At 38.0% G+C, this 19,195-nt stretch overlaps 1 protein-coding gene across 1 annotated transcript in view; it reads left to right on the forward strand.

The window, feature by feature from the left end:
- Positions 1-19,195, forward strand: part of TTC6 (tetratricopeptide repeat domain 6) — a 186,031-nt gene that overhangs the window by 11,987 nt on the left and 154,849 nt on the right. The window lies entirely within an intron of this gene.

Here is a 19,195-nt window from a genome sequence, read left to right on the forward strand (position 1 = left end):
GGCTTTTTCTGTTACAGCTTAGCATTAGCAGTGAATTTTTATCCTAAGCACATCAATATATTACTACTAAGAAGTTGAATTAGTAAGAGTTGTGTGATTTTTTAAAAAGTAAAAACCACTCTCAAAATATTTAAAAAATTTTACTAACTGGTTATAGAGATTATAAGTGATTCTTGTATGCCAAACAAAAGGAGACAGAGTTTGTGTGCATTTTGTCTTGACAACCTCATCAGGTGGATACCCATAAGAACCTCATTTTACATAGGAGGCTTCCTAGCTTTAAATGATGTTAAAGGACTCAGTTGTCCCAAACTAAGGAATGGCAGAGCTGGGATTCTACCCCAGGTGGTCACACTCCAGAGACTGGACTGAAACAATCAAACATTTGTTGATTGTGATATTTGTGACATGTCCCCAGAAGGGAGCAAAGCTAGATAGGGTCATAGGTTAAGATATGTTGTCCATTATATAGACTTTACTCTGGCAGGGAGATTCAAAGCAAAAATAATAAGGGAATCGGAGTCCCACAGAAAGACAGAGGCGGGTGGGCAGGAGGGAAGTGGGAGGGGAGGAAAAAAAGAAAAAAGAGACTGTGTTTTTTGGTTTTTGTTTTTGTTTTTGTTTTTGAGATGGCAATGTAAGAGGGAAGATTCTGTTACTGTTCTTGGCTGCAGCGCCAAACCTGTTGTTAGTACACAGAATACTGCTGCCACATTATGTCTTTAAAATAGTTTCAGTACCAAAACACACTCTTGGCTGTGATTTAAGGAATGTGATCATAAAGCCCATTAGGGAACAAAAAAATGTAAGGACAAGAGTCCTCAATGTCGTCTTTGACCTAAAGTTTGTCAGTAGAGTAGGACAAATGTTTTCAATTAAGACCCACACCGCCTTACAGTTACTCAACGAGATCAGTGTGGCTGCTTGGGGATTTCTAATTAGGTTTTGTGTGGGTCTCACAGAGAAAAGAATCAGGGATGTACACTGGAGAGCCTTCATAAAGGAGAAAAAAGGTCTCAGTGTCTGCCCCTGTAAGAAGTAACTCTGTGTCATTAATCAAGATACTTGACATGAAGAGGGCCCATATTAGAAACTAGCTCAGAGGTCCTGTACCAGTTGGGAGAAGTTACTTTCTGAGCAAGGGTCGTATGGTAGAGTACATTTTGAAGGGTTCAAATAGAATAAAATATAAGAAGAAAGAGTATCAAATGACGAATGAATACTGGGACAGTGAGTGAGTCTATTCTTTCTGGTATTCCATTTGTCTTGTGTATCCTTTTTTGGTGCTTTCAGTTACCTGAATTGTTTAATGTAAGAGAGTGGCCTGGAGCATTAGAGTTCAGGAGCAAGGGGTGCTGACACTGTGTTACAGGGCTTAGCCAGTAGCCAGTGCCCCAGTCTTATCCCTGCTTTCCACTGTATTGATTTTTAGTGCTTTCATGATTTTTTAGCGCTTTAGTGATTTCATTCTTGCTTTTGAAGTTTTGCCTTTTTCCACCCAAACAATTCCAGAAGACAGAGCTTTGCATTGCATTCAGAAGTTTTATTAGGGTGAGAAATGGCTGTGGCTGCCTGGGTAGGTGATAGATGGATATAAAAATGCAAGTTAAAAGTGATGTCTAAATTTTGATTTTAAAAATTCGTAAGAATAGAATAAGGACATTTGTTTTAAACATTTTTAATTTATGTAAACAACATACTTTCCAGGATAAGCAAGGAATATGGTTCTTCACTTTAGACGTCTTAGCTTAGAGTCACACAGCAATTCTCAGAGGGGAATGCCAGAGGAAAAGACAGTCTTGGCAGCGTGTACTGTCTCTGTTTAGAGCTTGGGCAAGGCCATTCCAGACCTAGCATTCAGAGTTTCACAATCACTTAGGCCAAAAGTTGCACAGAATACCTGAAGACTAATTTAGCTGCCAGATGTAGGTCAAACATTTAACCCAAGCTTTCTCATCCTTGGCACTAGTGACATTTTGGGGTAAATAATTCTTTGTTGTGGGTGGCTGTCCTATTAATTGTAGGTTGTTAAGAATTCTCCTGGCTTCTACCCACTGGATGCCAGTAGCATAATCCTCTTGCTTTATCTTCCTCATCCCCTGTCCAAGTCATGACAATCAAAATATCTATATATTGCCAAGTGAGACCCTGGAGAATAGAGCACCTTGTCTCCCGCGTTGAGAACTGCTGGCCTAAACAGTATGTATGCACCATCGTAGGATGAATAGCAATATTATATGGCCCTATATTTGTTTTACTGAGGCATCAATCACTCACAACATCCATTCTAACTATATGAGACTGGAATTCAGAGACTATCTTCCACACGTTAATTGAGGATGAAGGAGCCAGGCCATCTTTGCTTCTTTCATGTGTAGTTGCTTTTTGCCACAAAGCTCAAAAGAAAAATGGCTTCACATGATCTAGGTAAGAAAGAATTCATGTTCCAAGATCTTTTATGAACAAATCATGTATAGCTCACAAATGTTATATCATAAAATTTATGCCTACTGCCACGTCAGGGAAGATGAAATAGATGTACTTTCCCTTATTTCTTCTGTACAACTAAGTGTACTATGTATAGGATAAACACGAGAATACTCCGAAAGGTGGAGAGAGGAAGATGGACTGGCTAGGAATTTCGGGTTCTGAGGAATCACAGTGATGCTTTCTAGGGCTTCTCTTTTGCCGTAGATCCTCCAAACTTGGGGACGAAGATGCTGGCAAAATAGGAATGTCAGTGGACTCAGTAAAAGCTCCAGCAAAAGCCAGCAATCCTTAGCCAAGGGATCAAGAAAGGGGCAGCCTAGAAAGACAAAACTTTTAGACAATAACTGTGCTCCTCTAGCCAGAAACAGAAGAAAAAAAAAAAAAAGCCTATGACCTCACCCCCACCCATACTAGCCAAGGCTGAATGGGGAGCCTGGCCTTTCAATCTCATTAGGCTATAACAAGTTACTCCAACTTTTCTCCCCCCTGAGGTGGTGTCAGTGGAAAAGTCAGGACTTTCATCACTGCTCAGCAGTGAAGAGGCTGCCCTCTCCACTTTCCCTCTGTCACTGGAGGCCATGTGGGGAATAGTGATGAGATACCCCTATCCCTTATAACTAGAATGGTATCAGTAGAGGCCTAGTGGGAGCCAGAACTCCTACTCCCACCCAGCAGTAATAAAGAAGCCCATACCCCTGGTGTCATCAGAGACCCAGTTGGAACGTGTGCCCTCCCCCAACAATGCGAGAGGAAGAGCAATGCCGTAGGAAGCCAGCTAAAGGGGCGCCTGGGTGGCTGAGTCCGTAAAACGTCCAACTTCGTCTCAGGTCATGATCTCACGGCTCGCGGGTTCGAGCCCTGCATCCGGCTCTGTGCTGACAGCTAGCTCAGAGCCTGGAGCCGGCTTCAGTTTCTGTGTCTCCCTCTCTCTCTGACCCTCCCCTGCTCACGCTGTCTCTCTCTCAGAAATAAATAAAACATTAAAAAAAAAAAAGGAAGCCAGCTAAATTAGGAAGTTTCAATGAGATCCAGAGTCTCATAACATACTACCCAAATGTCTATGTTTCAGTAGAAAATCACTGGTTATACTAAGACCCAAGAATATTTTGACTTGAAGGAAAAAAAGGTAATTAATAGATGCCAGCATCGAAATAACAGAGATGTTAGAATTATCTGACAAAAATTTTAAAGTGGTGCTCAAAAAGAATGCTTCAGTGAATAATTATGAGCACATTTGCAAAAAATGAAAAAGTTGAAACAGTTGACAGAGAAATAGAAAATCTCGGTAAAGAAATCAAAGATATAAAGAGGAACCAAAGGAAATTTTTAGAACTGGAAACACAATAATTAAAATAAAACACCAGATGATGGCTAAATAGCTGAATGGAGAGGAAGACAGAGGAAAGAGTCAGTGAATTTGGGGATGGAACAATCAACTTACTCAATATGAACAACAGAGAGACAATAGATTGAAAAGAAAATATACTAAACTTCAGGGACCTATGATACTATTACAAAAGATCTAACTTTATGTCATCAAGGTCCTGGAAGCTGAGTGAACCCCAAACCAAAGAAACCCAAAGGATCCACACCAAAATGTAATAGTCAAACTTCTGAAAATAAAAAAAAAAATCAATAAAACCTTTAAAGCAGTGAGAGAGAAACAATACGTTACCCATAGAAGAAAACAACTTGAGTGAGAATTGATTTCTTGTTAGAAATTATGGAGGCCAGAAAGAATGGGCACAATATTTTTCAAGTGCTGAAAGAAAAGCATTATATACCCAGAATTCTATATCCAGTGAAATTATTCTTCAAGAATTGAAGGTAAAATCCAGACATTCTCAGAGAATTTGTCACTAGCAGTCCTACCCTAAAGAAAGGCTAAAAAAGTTCTCTAAACAGAAAGGAAATGATTAGAAAAAAGGACACCAGGAGGGAAGAAACAATAAACAAAACTGTGGCTAAATAGAACAGACTTTCCTTCTCCTCTGTTTGACATTTGTTGCTAAAATTATAACACTGTCTAATGTGATACTAAATGTATGTAAAGGAAATTTAATTTAATGTAAGACAGTTATAAATAGGGGAAGGTAAACAGACATAAAGAGAGGTAACGTTTCTATGCTTCAGTCTAATTGGCAATACCAGTAAACTGTGGTTAAGTTATGAATATATAACATACTGCCTAGGGCAGTGACTAAAAATGCTATACAAGCAGGTTCACTCAAAAAACATTATAAATATATCAAAGTAGAATTATAAAATCTGTTAACTCATAGGAAGGCTGGTAAAACACAGAGAAACAAAAACAGAAAAAACAAACAAACAAAAAAGCGACTTCAAATTATAGCATATTAATAATTACATTAAATATAAATAGTTTAAATACACGAATTGAAAGACAGAGATTGGTAAGTGATTAACTATATAACCAAACTATATATTGTCTACAAGAAATCTACTTCTGATATAATGATATAAGCAGGTTGAGAATAAAAAATAAAAAAACATATCATGCTCACATTAAAAGAAAACAGGAGGAACTATATTAAGTTCAGATAAAGTGGACTTTGGAACAAAGAAAATTAACAGAGACATAGAGGGGATTCCAATATGGTAAAAGCCAGAAAACAAAGAAAGCAAAGAAAACAAAGCAATCCTAAATATGCATGCACCAAATAATAGAGCTGAAAGATAGGTAAAATCTGAAAGGAGAAATGGGAAAATCTACAGTTACAGTTGAAGACTTCAACATCCTTCTTTTAACAATTAATAGGAAAACTAGACAGAAATTTTCCAAGAATATAGAAGAACTCAACACCATTAACCTTCAGAATCTAATCTATGATCATAGAACACTGCACCAAACAATAACAAAATACACCTTTTGTTGTCAGTTGAATTGACATGTCAGTTGTCATGGAATATATACTATGATCATATTTGGACCATAGAAATGAACTTCAGTAAATTAAATTTTTTATTATGTTTCTTTATTTTTGAGAGGCAGAAAGAAAGACAGAGCACTAATAGGGATGTGGGTGGGGCAGAGAGAGAATCCGAAGCAGGCTCCAGGCTCTGAGCTGTCAGCACAGAGCCTGATCTGGGCCTCAAACTCATGAACCATGATATCATGACCTGAGCTGAAGTTGGACACTCAACTGATTGAGCCACCCAGGTGCCAGGAAATTCAATAAATTTAAAAGAATTGAAATCATACAGAGTGTCTTCTCTGACCATAAAAGAATAAAACTAGAAGTTAATACCAGAACAATAATAGGTAAATCTCTAAATGCTTGGAAGTTAAACCATGCAGTTTTTTAAAATATTTATTTATTTTTGAGAGGGAAAGAGAGACAGAGTGTGAGCAGAGGAGGGGCAGAGAGAGAAGGAGACACAGAATCTGAACCAGGCTCCAGGCTCTGAGCTGTCAGCACAGAACCCAACGTGGGGCTGGAACTCGTGAACAGCAAGGTCATGACCTGAGCCGAAGTTGAATGCTTAACCAACTGAGCCACCAGGCACCCCAACAATGCAGTTTTAAATAATCCATGGATCAATAAGGACGTTTCAGGAAAAAAAGACATTGAACTAAGTTTAAAAATACAATGTGTCAGAATTTGTGGGGTACAGGCAAAGCAGTGCATTTACCCACAGAAATGAAAACTTATATTCAAACAAAAACCTGACATGAATGTGTATAGCAGATTTTATTATTTAATAACCCAAACTAGAAAGAACCCAGATGTCCTTCATGGGGTAAATAGATATATTAATCAGCAGTAAAAAGAAAGATACCTACAACAACTTGGATGAATCTCCAGAAAATTATGCAGAGGCAAGCAACGACAACAATAGCAACAATAACAAACTCTCCCCCAAAACAAACAAAAACTACCAAAAAACAACAACAACAACAACAAAAACCACAGTCTCTAAACATTAGACACTGTATAATTACGTTTATACAACATTCCTAGAAGGTCAAAACTATAGGAACGGAGAACAGATTTGTGGTTGCATGGGGTTCAGGACAGGCTTGGGGTGAGGTACGATGGGAAGGAAGTGTGTGTGGCTTTAGAAAGGCAACATGAGAAATCCTTGTGGTGATGGAAATGTTTGTATCTTGACTGTATCAGTGTCAGGGTTCTAATTGTGATATTGTGTTATAGTTTTGCACATATTACCATTGGGGGAAGGAGGTAAAGAGTACATAGGATATTTCTGTATTATTTGCTACAAGTGAATATCAGTCTACAGTTACCTCAAAATAAAAACTTTAAAATGTTATCAGATTCTATAAAAGTGTGTGCTGCTTTTTACAAGTTGTAAGAAGAAATGCAAGGAAACAATATATTCTCTTCTGAGCCCTCTTTAGCTCCCTCTAGTAACCAGTGCTTATTGTTTATCCTTCTACGCTTATTTTAATATTTTTGTACAAATATGCACACATACATGGACACATAAACAGGGTTTTCTCTTTCTAAAAATAAGAATATATGGTATACATTATTCTGCAACTTTTTGACGCATTTCAGTTTGTATAACTTCTAATTTATTCCTTTAAATAGCTTCTTATTATTTCATGATATTTAAACATATCCTTGGCTCTTTGCTTTTCAAATTTCATCTTTTCTATCCTAGGAATAAATTTTTTGCTCATTGGAGGTATAAATTAAGGAACTTTCCTGAATCTGGGCCAAGAAAAACAATTTATATTGTTTGGATAACATAATACAATTGGGAGGGACTTGTTTGGACAGATCTTTTCTATTCACAACGATAGTCACATTTATTACATCTTTCTCTTAAACATTCCCTTTGTGCAGTACTTTATTGTCCTCATAGACATAACAGCTTAAGCTGGTACAAATGATATAATGATTAAGAAGTTTCTTGATTTACACCTCTGTGAAGTTTTAAATTTCTCAGATTTGGGTGCTTTCAACAAATTCCAAATACTTATATATTTAATTTACATTCTTGTTTACAAGATAGAAAATATTATATTAGTTTTTGAAGGAAAATTAGTATTTCTTTAGTCAGTTTGGTTGTAATGATTTTGAACCAAGTTGGAAGTTGTTCCTTCAAAATAAACTTATTCTTATGGATACAAGAGCAGTTTATTTTCCATGAGAATTTTCTTTCAAGATTGAAATACCAAGTTATTTGAAAAGTGAAATGCTAATTTATTGTAGAATTCAGATGTGTTTTTTTCTGATTCTTAGCACAGATGCTACCCAGTAATAATTTTTTTTTTGCTTGTTTGTATAATAAAGTGCCTCAATTTAAAGTATACAGGACAAATGCTTTTTTAAAAAAAGTTTTTTTAATGTTTATTTATTTTTGAGAGAGAGAGAGAGAGACAGGGCATGAGTGGGGAAAGGTCAGAGAGAGGGAGACACAGAATCAGAATCAGAAGCAGGCTCCAGACTCTGAGCTGTCAGCACAGAGCCTGATGCGAGGCTTGAACTTGCAGACTGAGAGATCCTGACCTGAACCAAAGTCGGACACTCAATTGACTGAGCCACCCAGGTGCCCCTCAAATGCACTTGAATCTTGATCCATTTTCACATATACCAGGATTTAAGAGCATGTGAGGAAAAGTGAAGAAAAATGTTGGCAAAATAATTGCGTTTTCTGACTATTTCAGGTATAATTATTTGGATATTTATGATAAAAGCCTTTCCCCTTTGTGAATTGTTATTTCAATACATAACTCAGTTTAAATTTTGATTTCCTAATGTAGTCTTTTTTAAATGCTTTAAAACTTTAAGAACTGGTCCAAGGGCTTGGACTTTCTTTCAGTACAAGGTGAAGTGGGCACTATTTGAAAAGTGCATAAAATTCAGCACTATTTGCCACCTTAACATTGTATAGTTTTAGTCCACTTTAGGGGTAATTTTTGTAATATCTTCAGGTCATGATTTTCATCTATTTTGTGTGAAGTGAGAGGAAAGAGGTTATATAATCTAAAGCAGTTTATTGAAATCTAATGTTGATATCAGGGCCTAGAGTAATATGGCTGCCTTGAGAGCAAATTGAAACAACCGAATATCTCATTTGGGTTACATGTTGACTTATTGTACATGGAAACCATTTATTTTTATTACTGAAAAGCAAAGTATTTGGTTGTGATTTAAGTCCATTATTCTGTAGCTGTAAACAGCCTGAGGCTAGGCAGCTGTATTCTTTACAATTCTTGTTTTAAAGCATATTAGGTAAACATTTGGGTTTTAGGGATGGGTAGATAAACAGTTTTGACAGTAAAATCAAAATCTTGAGAGCTAGCAAACCACAATCATGTCTGAACATCTCTCATCCCAAATTGAAGCAGCCTAATAGACTGGGCAGCACATTATCTAGTTGTACTGAATATGTATTTCATTTTGGGGAATATTATTTTACAAGTGGTTTCCCTAGTCCACTGCAAAATGTACTGAATCTTGGTCTCACCATAGTGGAAAAGAATGGCCTGACAAAATCTGTCCTATTTATTATCTTTATGAGTTTTTATAAGCACAATACAGAAAGGTTACGTTTTTAATCTATTGCTTTGAAACTAAAATATATATTATACATATAACATATATATTGTTAAATATATTCTCACATAGTAAATATTCTTTACATATTTTATTTTGTGTTTCTATTATATGGAAAAGAACTTTTAGAGTCTTGGTGATAAATTTTTCCACAGTGTTTTCTTACTCTCAGTTTTCACTGGAAGAGTGCCTGGAGCTAGAAGATAACCTAATTATGTAGTTTACAAAACAAAACTGAGACCCAGTGAGAGAAAGTGACTGTTGCAAGGCCACACAGCTAATTAGCATAGTGGAGACTGGATCCTATCGGTTCTTCTGGCGGCCAAACCAGAATTGTTTTTATTCTTATTACATCATGTTGTTGACACTTCCTTTCTTTCTTACCCCCATTGTTCTTCCTTTTTTTTCCTTCACTATCATAATGCCTAGACCCCGGGTATCCCGATTTTTTTTTTTTTTCGCCTCTCTCAGATTTCTGTGATGACTGCACTAGTGGGAAGATCATCACTCTCCTGTCCAGGGATGGCCATACTGGTGACCTCTGAGCCCAGCACTTTTAGACCAAGAAGTAAGGATTTGATGCTCATGGAGCCCTGTAGTGATTGATGGCAGAGATGGTGGGTGTGGGATGGGATGCAGGCTATGCACCTAAGGTCCACATTGAGTTATAACATTAAAGGATAGAGGTGGGATGAGTTACAGGTATTGATGACACTAGTAGTTGATTATATAATCACTAACCAGTTACAGTCAGCCACGTACCACTGATTCTGCCAACTTAAGTTGTTAATATGAACAAAAGATAAAAATCTCCTTTTTCTGTCATCTCTCATATCAACTAAAGGCAGAGTAACAGACTGACCCACCTCTACTTCATCTTATTAGCTTTATTTTACTTTATTTATCTTATTTTATCTCATTTTATTTTATTTTTAAATCTTTTAGCTATTCTAAAAAAGAAAAAATACCCACAGACACTTTCTTTTCTTGGTCCAGTGAGTATAGCTTGGGTTCCCCATTTTTTTGGGAGACTTTTTACATATTTGAAATTTTATTATCTGTGGTGGGTTAGGTCTTGTTGAGGCCTCTCGACTTGAGAGAATGAAGTGTGTCAGCAGCCTTACCAAGAATTCCCCAAAAGCTAGGATGAACAGCCATTGCTTTGGATATTATTTAAGTAAGGATGCAGGATTGTCATGATCGTGTGGTTAACTAGTAATGGCATACTGGTCATCAAATTTGAGCAGTCTTGATAATAAGTGAAACCCCCTGCACCCTCCACTTCTTCTATACCTTTTAAATTGGTAGTCTACCTTCTCTGTAGATCTCACAGATAATGCAGTAAATAAAATTCCTGTTCTTTGCTTGGCTAACTGCAAATTTATTAGGCACACAAAAGAAGATTATAATAAAGCTAGACCTCATCATTTCAGCCAGATTTCCCCTCAAGAACATCTTCAGTCTCAAGCTCTTCATCTCTTAATCATTTGAAATAAGATTCTGAAGAAATGAAAGCTTGAGACAGCTGAGACACTTTTCATTGTTCTGATTTCATTATGCTGTTGAGACTTGCGTAGATGTACAGTCTTTGACAATCAATTATTACTTTGAAAAGTGATTATTAAACAGTTCATGGAATTGTGGCTTTATATGCATAACTCTATTCTGTTGCTCTTTAGGGTTAAGTGAAAAGGCTTATTAAATATCCATTTACAATGGAATCTTTGAAAATGCTAAATGGAATGCATAATTCATATAGACTGTCACCAGTACAATGCCACATCAGTTTAGCCAAATATCAGGTAACAAGGAAGTGAGAGTAAGTGGCAGTCCTAATAGAACTTGTTCTGGGCAGCTAATGGGTGCAGATTATTAGAAAACCTAAAATAATAGTGACTTAGATAAGATGGAAGTTTATTTCTCTGGTAAAATGTCATGTAAAAGGTAATATAGGACTGATATGGTGTTCTGCAGTCAGGGATTCTACCTGCCATCCTATTGCTTCACTGACTGTGATCCTCATTACCAGGGTCATCTCAAGGTCCAGTATGGCTGCTCCAGCCATCACATCTGCATTCCAGCCAGCAGGAAGGTATAAATAAGAAAAGCATGTGCCTGAATTTGCCCACACTTCTGCTTATATTTCAAGAGCCAGAACTTAGCTACATGACCACATCTGGCTACAAGAAAGGATGAAAAATGAAGTCACTATTCTGGGCAGCTGTGTACCAAGGTTCACATACTATTACAATGGAAGAGGGTAGAAGAGACATTGGGACAGTTTCTGTCATAGTCTCTATATATGATGCACCTTCTATGGAGACTTTAATTTTCTAGCAAAGTTTTATTGAGTTCCTGCATTGTTTAACATTGTACTAGTACTAAGAATTGAAAGATTTTATATGTGACCTGATTTTTAGTTTTAAGCAGCTCGGTAACATATCAAGGGAACTAACTGACGATGAAAAATGGTGGAGAAAGCCTTGGGATTGCAGTTTGATGACCTCAATAGATTCTTGATTTGTAATTTATTTGTTTCTCAAATTACTGGTGTCTGACTTTTCTCATCTCTGTGGTTAGAGTTTATAATACCTTACTATACTATAAGAGTAAAATGTTCTTAAATAAAACAATACTTGTTAAATATACTGCATTATTAGGGGTGCCTGCGTGACTCAGTCGGTCCAGTGTCCAACTCTTGATTTCAGCTGAGGTCATGATCTCATGATTTGTAAGTTCAAGCCCACATGGGGCTCCATACTGACACTGTGGAGCCTGCTGGGTATTCTCTCTCTCCCTGTCTCTCCCTGCCCCTCCCCCAATTGTGCTCTGTCTCCCTCTCAGAATAAACAGACATTTTTTAAAAATACTGAAGTTTTAAAGGTTTTTAGTATATACTTTCACATTGTCTTTCAGTAAAATTGAACCACCTGTATTCCTATCAGCAGTGAATACCAATCTGTTTCCCTATAGCCTCACCAACATTATGCATTATTGTGTTTTTGAATCTTTGTTCATTTGAAAGTCCAGTGGCTTTCCAATACTTCTCAGTTGTGGAATTATTTCTTCAAATGCAGTATTTGACGAACATTAATTATCCCAAGCATTTAATAGCATGACAACAGTGTCTCAGCTGGGAATGAGGCACCTGGAACCTACCTGTTGGATCCAGGTTCATATCAGCACATGTTTTGGCTATTAAGTCATTTGTCTGTGTGCTCAGTTTTATTGGATGCCTATGCCAGGCACTGAAATAGCAATGAACAAATGAAGTTCCTGCTTTCTTGGAGTTTACCTACACTAGAGAAAGGAGGCAGAGAGTAAACAAATCAGTAATGTTTCAGGTGGCAATAAGTGACTTAAAAAATAATGCTGGATAGAACAGATAATGATGGTGTGGAAAGGTATTTATTTTTTTAATGTTTATTTCTTAGAGAGAGAGGGAGGAGTGGGAGGGGGGTCAGAGGATCTGAAGGAGGCTCCATGCTGACAGCAGAGCCTGATGTGGGGCTCCAACTCGTAAACTCTGATATCATGGCCAGAGCTGAAGTTGGATGCTCAACCAACTGAGCCACCCAGTGCCCAAGTGTGGAGAGACATTTAAATCAGTTGGTCAGGAAAGGACAGTAGGAGAATGTGACATGTGAGCAGAGGTCTGAAAGAATGGAGCAAGCCATGAAATTCATGTGAGGGGAAAGATCATTCCTAGCAGAGGGAAGAAATATTGCAAATCTCTAAGGCAGGAAAGTTGTGGTAGGGTTTGAGGAACAGTAAAGTGGAGAGGCTTTGAATGGAGGTTTGATAGGAGATAAAGTCAGAGATAGCCCAGAGCGAGTTCAGTTAGGACACTGGTTCTCAATACTATCAGAGCCAGTGCTCCATTCTTATTGTATATACTTTGCATGTATTTTGCCCATTTTACTACCCTGAAATAAAATTCATAGATAATTATCTCCCAACCCACATAATGTCAAAAATGAACTTATGGGGCGCCTGGGTGGCTTAGTCGGTTAAGCGTCCGACTTTCGCTTAGGTCATGATCTCGCGGTTCGTGGGTTCGAGCCCCGCGTCGGGCTCTGTGCTGACTGCCAGCTCGGAGCCTGGAGCCTGTTTCAGTCTGTGACTCCCTCTCTCTCTGACCCTCCCCTGTTCACGCTGTCTGTCTCTCTCTCTCCTAGAAATAAATAAAACATTTAAAAAAAAAAAATGAACTTAATGCCCTATTTGTAACATAAAGGATAAATGAGAGTAATTTATAATTGAATCATAATTCACTGGAAGATACAATGAAGTTGTTATGTGCTTTTGGTAGGTATATATGCAGCTATAATGTATAAGAAGGACCAAAAATTGGGCGGGCACCTGGGTGGCTCAGTCCACTAAGCATCCGACTTCGGCTTCGGTCATGATCTCGTGGTTTGTGGATTTGAGCCCCGCGTCAGGCTCTGTGCTGACAGCTCGGAGGCTGGAGCCTGTTTCAGATTCTGTGTCTCCCTCTCTCTGTCTCTCTGCCGGTAGCACATTTCCATTATAACAACCAAAAATGCTGGCCTCCCCCCACCCCAGGCAATTTCTAAATGTTTCCTGGGGAATACTGTCCCTGCTGAGAATCACTGATGTGTCATTTTGTAGGCCATGATAAAAGCTTTGGATTTCACTCCGAGTGGTGTGGGAGGACTTTGCGGGGTTTTGAGCAGAGGCATGACATGATCTGACCTTGTTTTAAAATTATTACCTACCTTCTGTGCAGACAATAGATTATAGGGGAAAGAAGGAAGACCAGTTATAGACCTATTATGATAATCTGGGTGAGAGATGGTGGTGGCTAGAGATGAGATTAGGAGATGCGAAATAGTCTGATTCAGCATACAATTTAAAGGTTGCTTATGTGTTGAATGTATGTGTGTGTGTGTGTAGACAGAGAGATCAAGAATGACTCCATGGTTTTTTATGGGTGTAGCTAATGTAGAGTATAGGTTTTCTGAGATAGTGAAGATCATAGGTAAGCCAGGATGTGGGGGTCATTTTGGACATATTAAGTTTGAGATGCCCGATCTACTTTCAAGTGGAGATGTTGAATAGGCATTTAGTTATAAATCTAGGGTTCAGTGGGGGAGGTTAGGGCTAAAAAGTTTAGAAATTATCAGTGACCATATGGTATTTAAAATTATTATTATTATTTTTTAATGTTTTATTTATTTCTAGGAGATAGAGAGAGAGAGAGAGACAGCGTGAGCAGGGCAGGGTCAGAGAGAGAGGGAGTCACAGACTCTGAAACAGGCTCCAGGCTCTGAGCTGGCAGTCAGCACAGAGCCCAATGCGGGGCTTGAACCCATGAACCACGAGATCATGACCTAAGCGAAAGTCGGACGCTTAACCGACTAAGCCACCCAGGCGCCCCTTTTTTCTTCTTTTTTTTCTTTTCTTCTTTTTTTTTTAAATTTTTTTTTCTTTTTTAATTTTTTATATTTTTTTATTATTTTTTTTTAATGGTATTTAAAATTAATTAAGCAGAAAGAGATGACCAAGGGGAAAGAGTGTAGCTGGAAAGGAGAATACATTTCTTAAGGACCAGGAGCTTGGCGGCACATCATTGTTTAGAGGCGGAGAGAAGAGATGTAATGAACAAAAGAAACTGGGCAGGAGAGCCAGGTGTAAACGTAAAACTAGGAGAAGGTTTCTGGTGACTCAGAAACCAAGTGAAGAAATTTCTAGAAGGAAGGATATGGTAACTATGTCAAATCCTGCTAAGTCAAGTAAGATGAGAACTTGTAAGGTTTAACCATAGTGTTATAATATTTAACCACATACACATATGCCTGTGTTTTAGATTTTATTGCTTTTGTGAATGAGATATTTTTTCTATTTACATTTTCAAGTTGCTTATTACCCTACTGGTTTTAATGTGTTGACTATTTATCCCTTAAACTCTCTGAACCTTCCTATCTGTTCCAGTGGTTTGCTTAAAGATTTTCTTACTTAATAAAATTTGTGTTGAATAAAAGTATCCCTGTTTTATTCCTGACTTTAAAACAAAGGCTTGGTTTTTAATTTCACCACTAAGTATGATGTTTACCTTAGCTTTTTGATTGATTTCCTTATTAGATTCGATTCACTTTCTTTTTCAGCTTCCTAAGAATTTTAAATCATGAATGAGTGTTGAGTTTCATTCAATACATCTTCTGCTTCTTAAATCTGTTGTCATAATGTGGATTCATCTGAACTGTCCTTTCAATCTGGGAGAAATGTTTTTGGTTATGTTACAGTATGGTTTTACACATTGAGGATTTCTATTATGGGTTTTGCATTTATGTTTATATGTGAGATTGGTGTATACTTTTTTTTTCTTATAATGTGCTTGTCCATTTATGCTATCAAAGTTGTAATAATCACTTACATTGGAGCGGTTTCCTAAAAACAGTTTGTATAAACTCGTATTTGCTCTTGAAAGTTTTGTGATTTTCATCTGTTATGTTGTTGGGCTGGTATCTTTGATAAAGAGAGATTTTTAAATAATTATCTCAGTTTCTTTAGGGATTATTAACTTTTTCAGGCTTTTATTCCCCTTTCTACTTCTAGGTCAATTTTGTGACATATGTTTCTGGACAATAATTCTTTTTTATCCAAGTTTCCCCACATTTATTGGCATGAAGTTATTCACAGATTATTTCTTCTTATTCTGTAGCTTAATCTTTTGATTTCATAGCTGTGGAATCTGTCTCAGTGTGTAGTGGCTTTGAAACTCAGTCTCCAAACACAGATGTGGAAGAAATATGTTTATTTCTCTGGAACTCAATTTAATCTTTATTTGGAATTCCCATTCCATCAGGACCACAGAAGTTTGGTCTTAGGCAATTTGGGGATTCCCATCTCCACTCCTGGGATATTTATAGGGTTCCTAAAGGTCACGTGCCATGCTGACCTCTGCTGAAACATCCATACTTCCGTCTGGAGTGGAGGTCCGTTTAGGTCTTATTGGGAAATGAAGTCTCATGCATGCAGTGTTTTGCTCCCTACTTAGCCCATAAGAATGGGCCTTAGGCCTGGAACACTTTCTTACCAAGAGTTAAAGAGTCCTCACAGCTTGTGCTGGGCTGGTAGCCTTGTGTGGAGTTATGTTTTCCTGTTTCAGACTCAATGTGTGCTTCTTTATTTTGGTTAGTATGTGTGCCATATGGCACCTGGCCAGTCCCACCATTTTATTAATCTCCTATAGGGAGGATATGAGGCCCTTAGTTCTGCATTGCAGGAGGTGAGAGTGAAGGCCACCGGTCCTGCACTGGCTGTCAGGAGGGACCTGCTGGCCAGGATAGACTGATGGCCATGGCTGAAGCTGGTCTTGCTCTGTGTCTTCTTTATGTAACACTGCTCCATCCAGAGCTTGACTGTGTTGTTTTCCTCAGTGTCTTTAATACCAAGATTCATGGTTGAAAGTGTTTGAACTTCTACTCCTGGTGACGGGCAACAGATGCCACTTGCTCAGCAGGTCTCCCCTCCATTGTCAGTCCACACAGGTCCCTGCTGAATTGCCTCCGGTTCCCATCTCTAAGGCTCCTTCAGTTCCCCCCAACTGTCCCATCTGTCTTTGCCACTCTTGGGCATACAGAAGTCATTTTGCTGTTCTCAAGACTTGCTGGGGCCTGGCAAGCTGTGCAAGGTTATATCATGCTCCATCTGCCTCAACACCCCCATGTGGCCATTTCTTCTCTGGGATCTTGCTGCTCCTTGGATTCTCCATGGGAAATGGCCCCAGATTTTTATTTTTCTTTCCATTTCCACAAACACTTCCACTTGTTTCCTTTGGGCTTAGCCCTGGAGAGCTGGGGATGAGATCCTATCACAGGGACTTGGCAGCATCCACATTTTCATCACTTCCCTGCCAGCTTTCTCTGGCCCAGGAATTCAATTTATTTCTAGCTGCAGAATGAGGATATATTACTCAAATAAACTCATCTTATTTTCTACCAGAACAGTTGTCATTATCCTGTGCTCTTTTCTTCCAAAGGATTCTTAGGCTTTTTGAAACCTGAAAGCCAGAGAAACTCTTGTTTTATCATTTTATGTTCTGGGATGGCATTTTTTAACTGAGCCCATAGGCTCAGAATGGCCAACCTGAGCAAAGGGAGAATAATAAAGATGTAGGTTGAAAGGAAACATCGGTGGATACTTCAAAACTATCTCTCCAGACCTGTCATTTGACAGATGAGGAGACAGTGTCAGAAAAGTAACTAATTTGCCAAGGCCACATACACTTGGTGGTGGGGCAGAGAGATCAAACTCCAGATACTCTAACCACTACTCTTGTGTTCTTTGGTATTGTAAATTTATTATTTGAAACAAATATGGGGTTTAGGTTCTACAGCCCAATATGTATTTCACCTAGATTTTTAAAAATTCAGGTGTGTTGACACAGGATGTTATATTAATTTTAGGTATACAACATAGTGATTTGCTGATTTTATGTATTGTGCTATGTTCACAAGTATAGCTATCATGTATCATCAGACAATGCTTATTACAATATCATTGACTATATTCTCCATGTTGTGCCTTTTATTTCACGACTTACTCATTCTGTAACTGGAAACCTGTATCTCCCATTCCTCTTTACTCATTTTGCACATCACCCTCCCTTCTCCCCCTCCAGCATCTATCAGTTTGTTTTTTATATTTATAGTTCAGATTCTGCTTTGTTTTTGTTTATGCATTGTTTTGTTTTATTATGGTTCCACTTATGAGTGATATCATATGGTATTTGTCATCTCAGTCTGACTTATTTCACTTAACATAATACTCTCTAGGTCCATCCGCGTTGTCTCAAATGGCAATATTTCATCCTTTTTTTTTTTTTTTACTGCTGTGTTATAATTCATTGCATAAAGACATGTACACACATCACATCTTCCTTATCCATTTATCTATTGATGGACACTTAGGTTGCTTCCATATCTTGACTTATTGTAAATAATTCTGCAGTAAACATAGGGGTACATGCATCTTTTCATTAATGTTTTTGTTTTTTCTTTGGGTAAATACTCAATAGTTATTTCACTTAGATTTTTAAATACATTATAACTGCCATCATGGGGGTCCCTTAGCAGATAAATCATTTTCTTAATAATTATGTGTTCAATCCCTTAAGGACAGATATGCCCTTTTTAATTTTTACTCTTTCAGAAGAAACATTCTCTAAATTATTTTTTTTAAAAATTTTTAAATGCTTTATTTATTTTGAGAGACAGAGACAGAGCACAAGCAGGGAAGGGGCAGAGAGAGAGGGAAACACAGAATCTGAGCCCAACACGGGGCTTGAATGCACGAAACATGGGATCATGACCCGAGCTGAAGTCGGGCTTACCCTACTGAGCCACCCAGGTGCCCCCTCTAAATTCTTTTATAGCGTTTCCTTTTGTAAAAGCAGGTGTGACTTGTTCTGCTTGCCTTCTCATTACCTAGCTCAGGTACTAAGTTGATCGATCCCTTTCTTGAGGACAAGGGATACCATTTTGGATGTTGGTTCCTTACACTGTGCTATAATATAATGCCAAGATCTTACTGGGTGAGTTAAGTGTTTGCCCCCACACCCTATATTCAGCTGTGCTTTAGGTTCTTTTGTTTTCTTTATATAATTTTTGTTTCCTCCTTCCCATTAGGCTGACAGCTGTCTCTGTTTTGCAGTCAGTATTTCAACGAGTTGTAAGGAGCCCCTCTCCCACAGCTCTCTTCCGAATATCTTATTTCTATTCTGCCCTAGGCTTTGAAACTAGATAAATAAGCTTGGTAATATTGTTTGTAAAGTGAGAGTAAACAGCCTCTGAGGGAGGGCCTCAAAAGCTTTCCTATGGGAAAGTGTGTGAGCTTCCTCTGTATGGGCTTTTTCTGACATCTCCTTTGCCTGCTCTAAGGCCTTTTTTCTTACATCCTGCTTCCTGTGGGCTCGGCTGGGGCTAGATCCTAGATCCGTAACGTTGCAGGATGTCTGTAAGGTGAACAGGTGAGGAATAACTGCTTTCTTTTTTTGTCTCTTTTATTGATTCAGAGATAATGTAAAAATATTTTGCATTTGAACGAACCATATTCTTAGCACAGAGCTATTACCTAGATTCGTTGAGAATCAGAGTAAAAAATAACCACCACAGAACCACAGAAAACCTTTG

The sequence above is a fragment of the Hyaena hyaena genome, unplaced genomic scaffold, assembly GCF_003009895.1.
Source record: "Hyaena hyaena isolate Hyena2069 unplaced genomic scaffold, ASM300989v1 scaffold_342, whole genome shotgun sequence".
Taxonomy (NCBI): domain Eukaryota; kingdom Metazoa; phylum Chordata; class Mammalia; order Carnivora; family Hyaenidae; genus Hyaena; species Hyaena hyaena.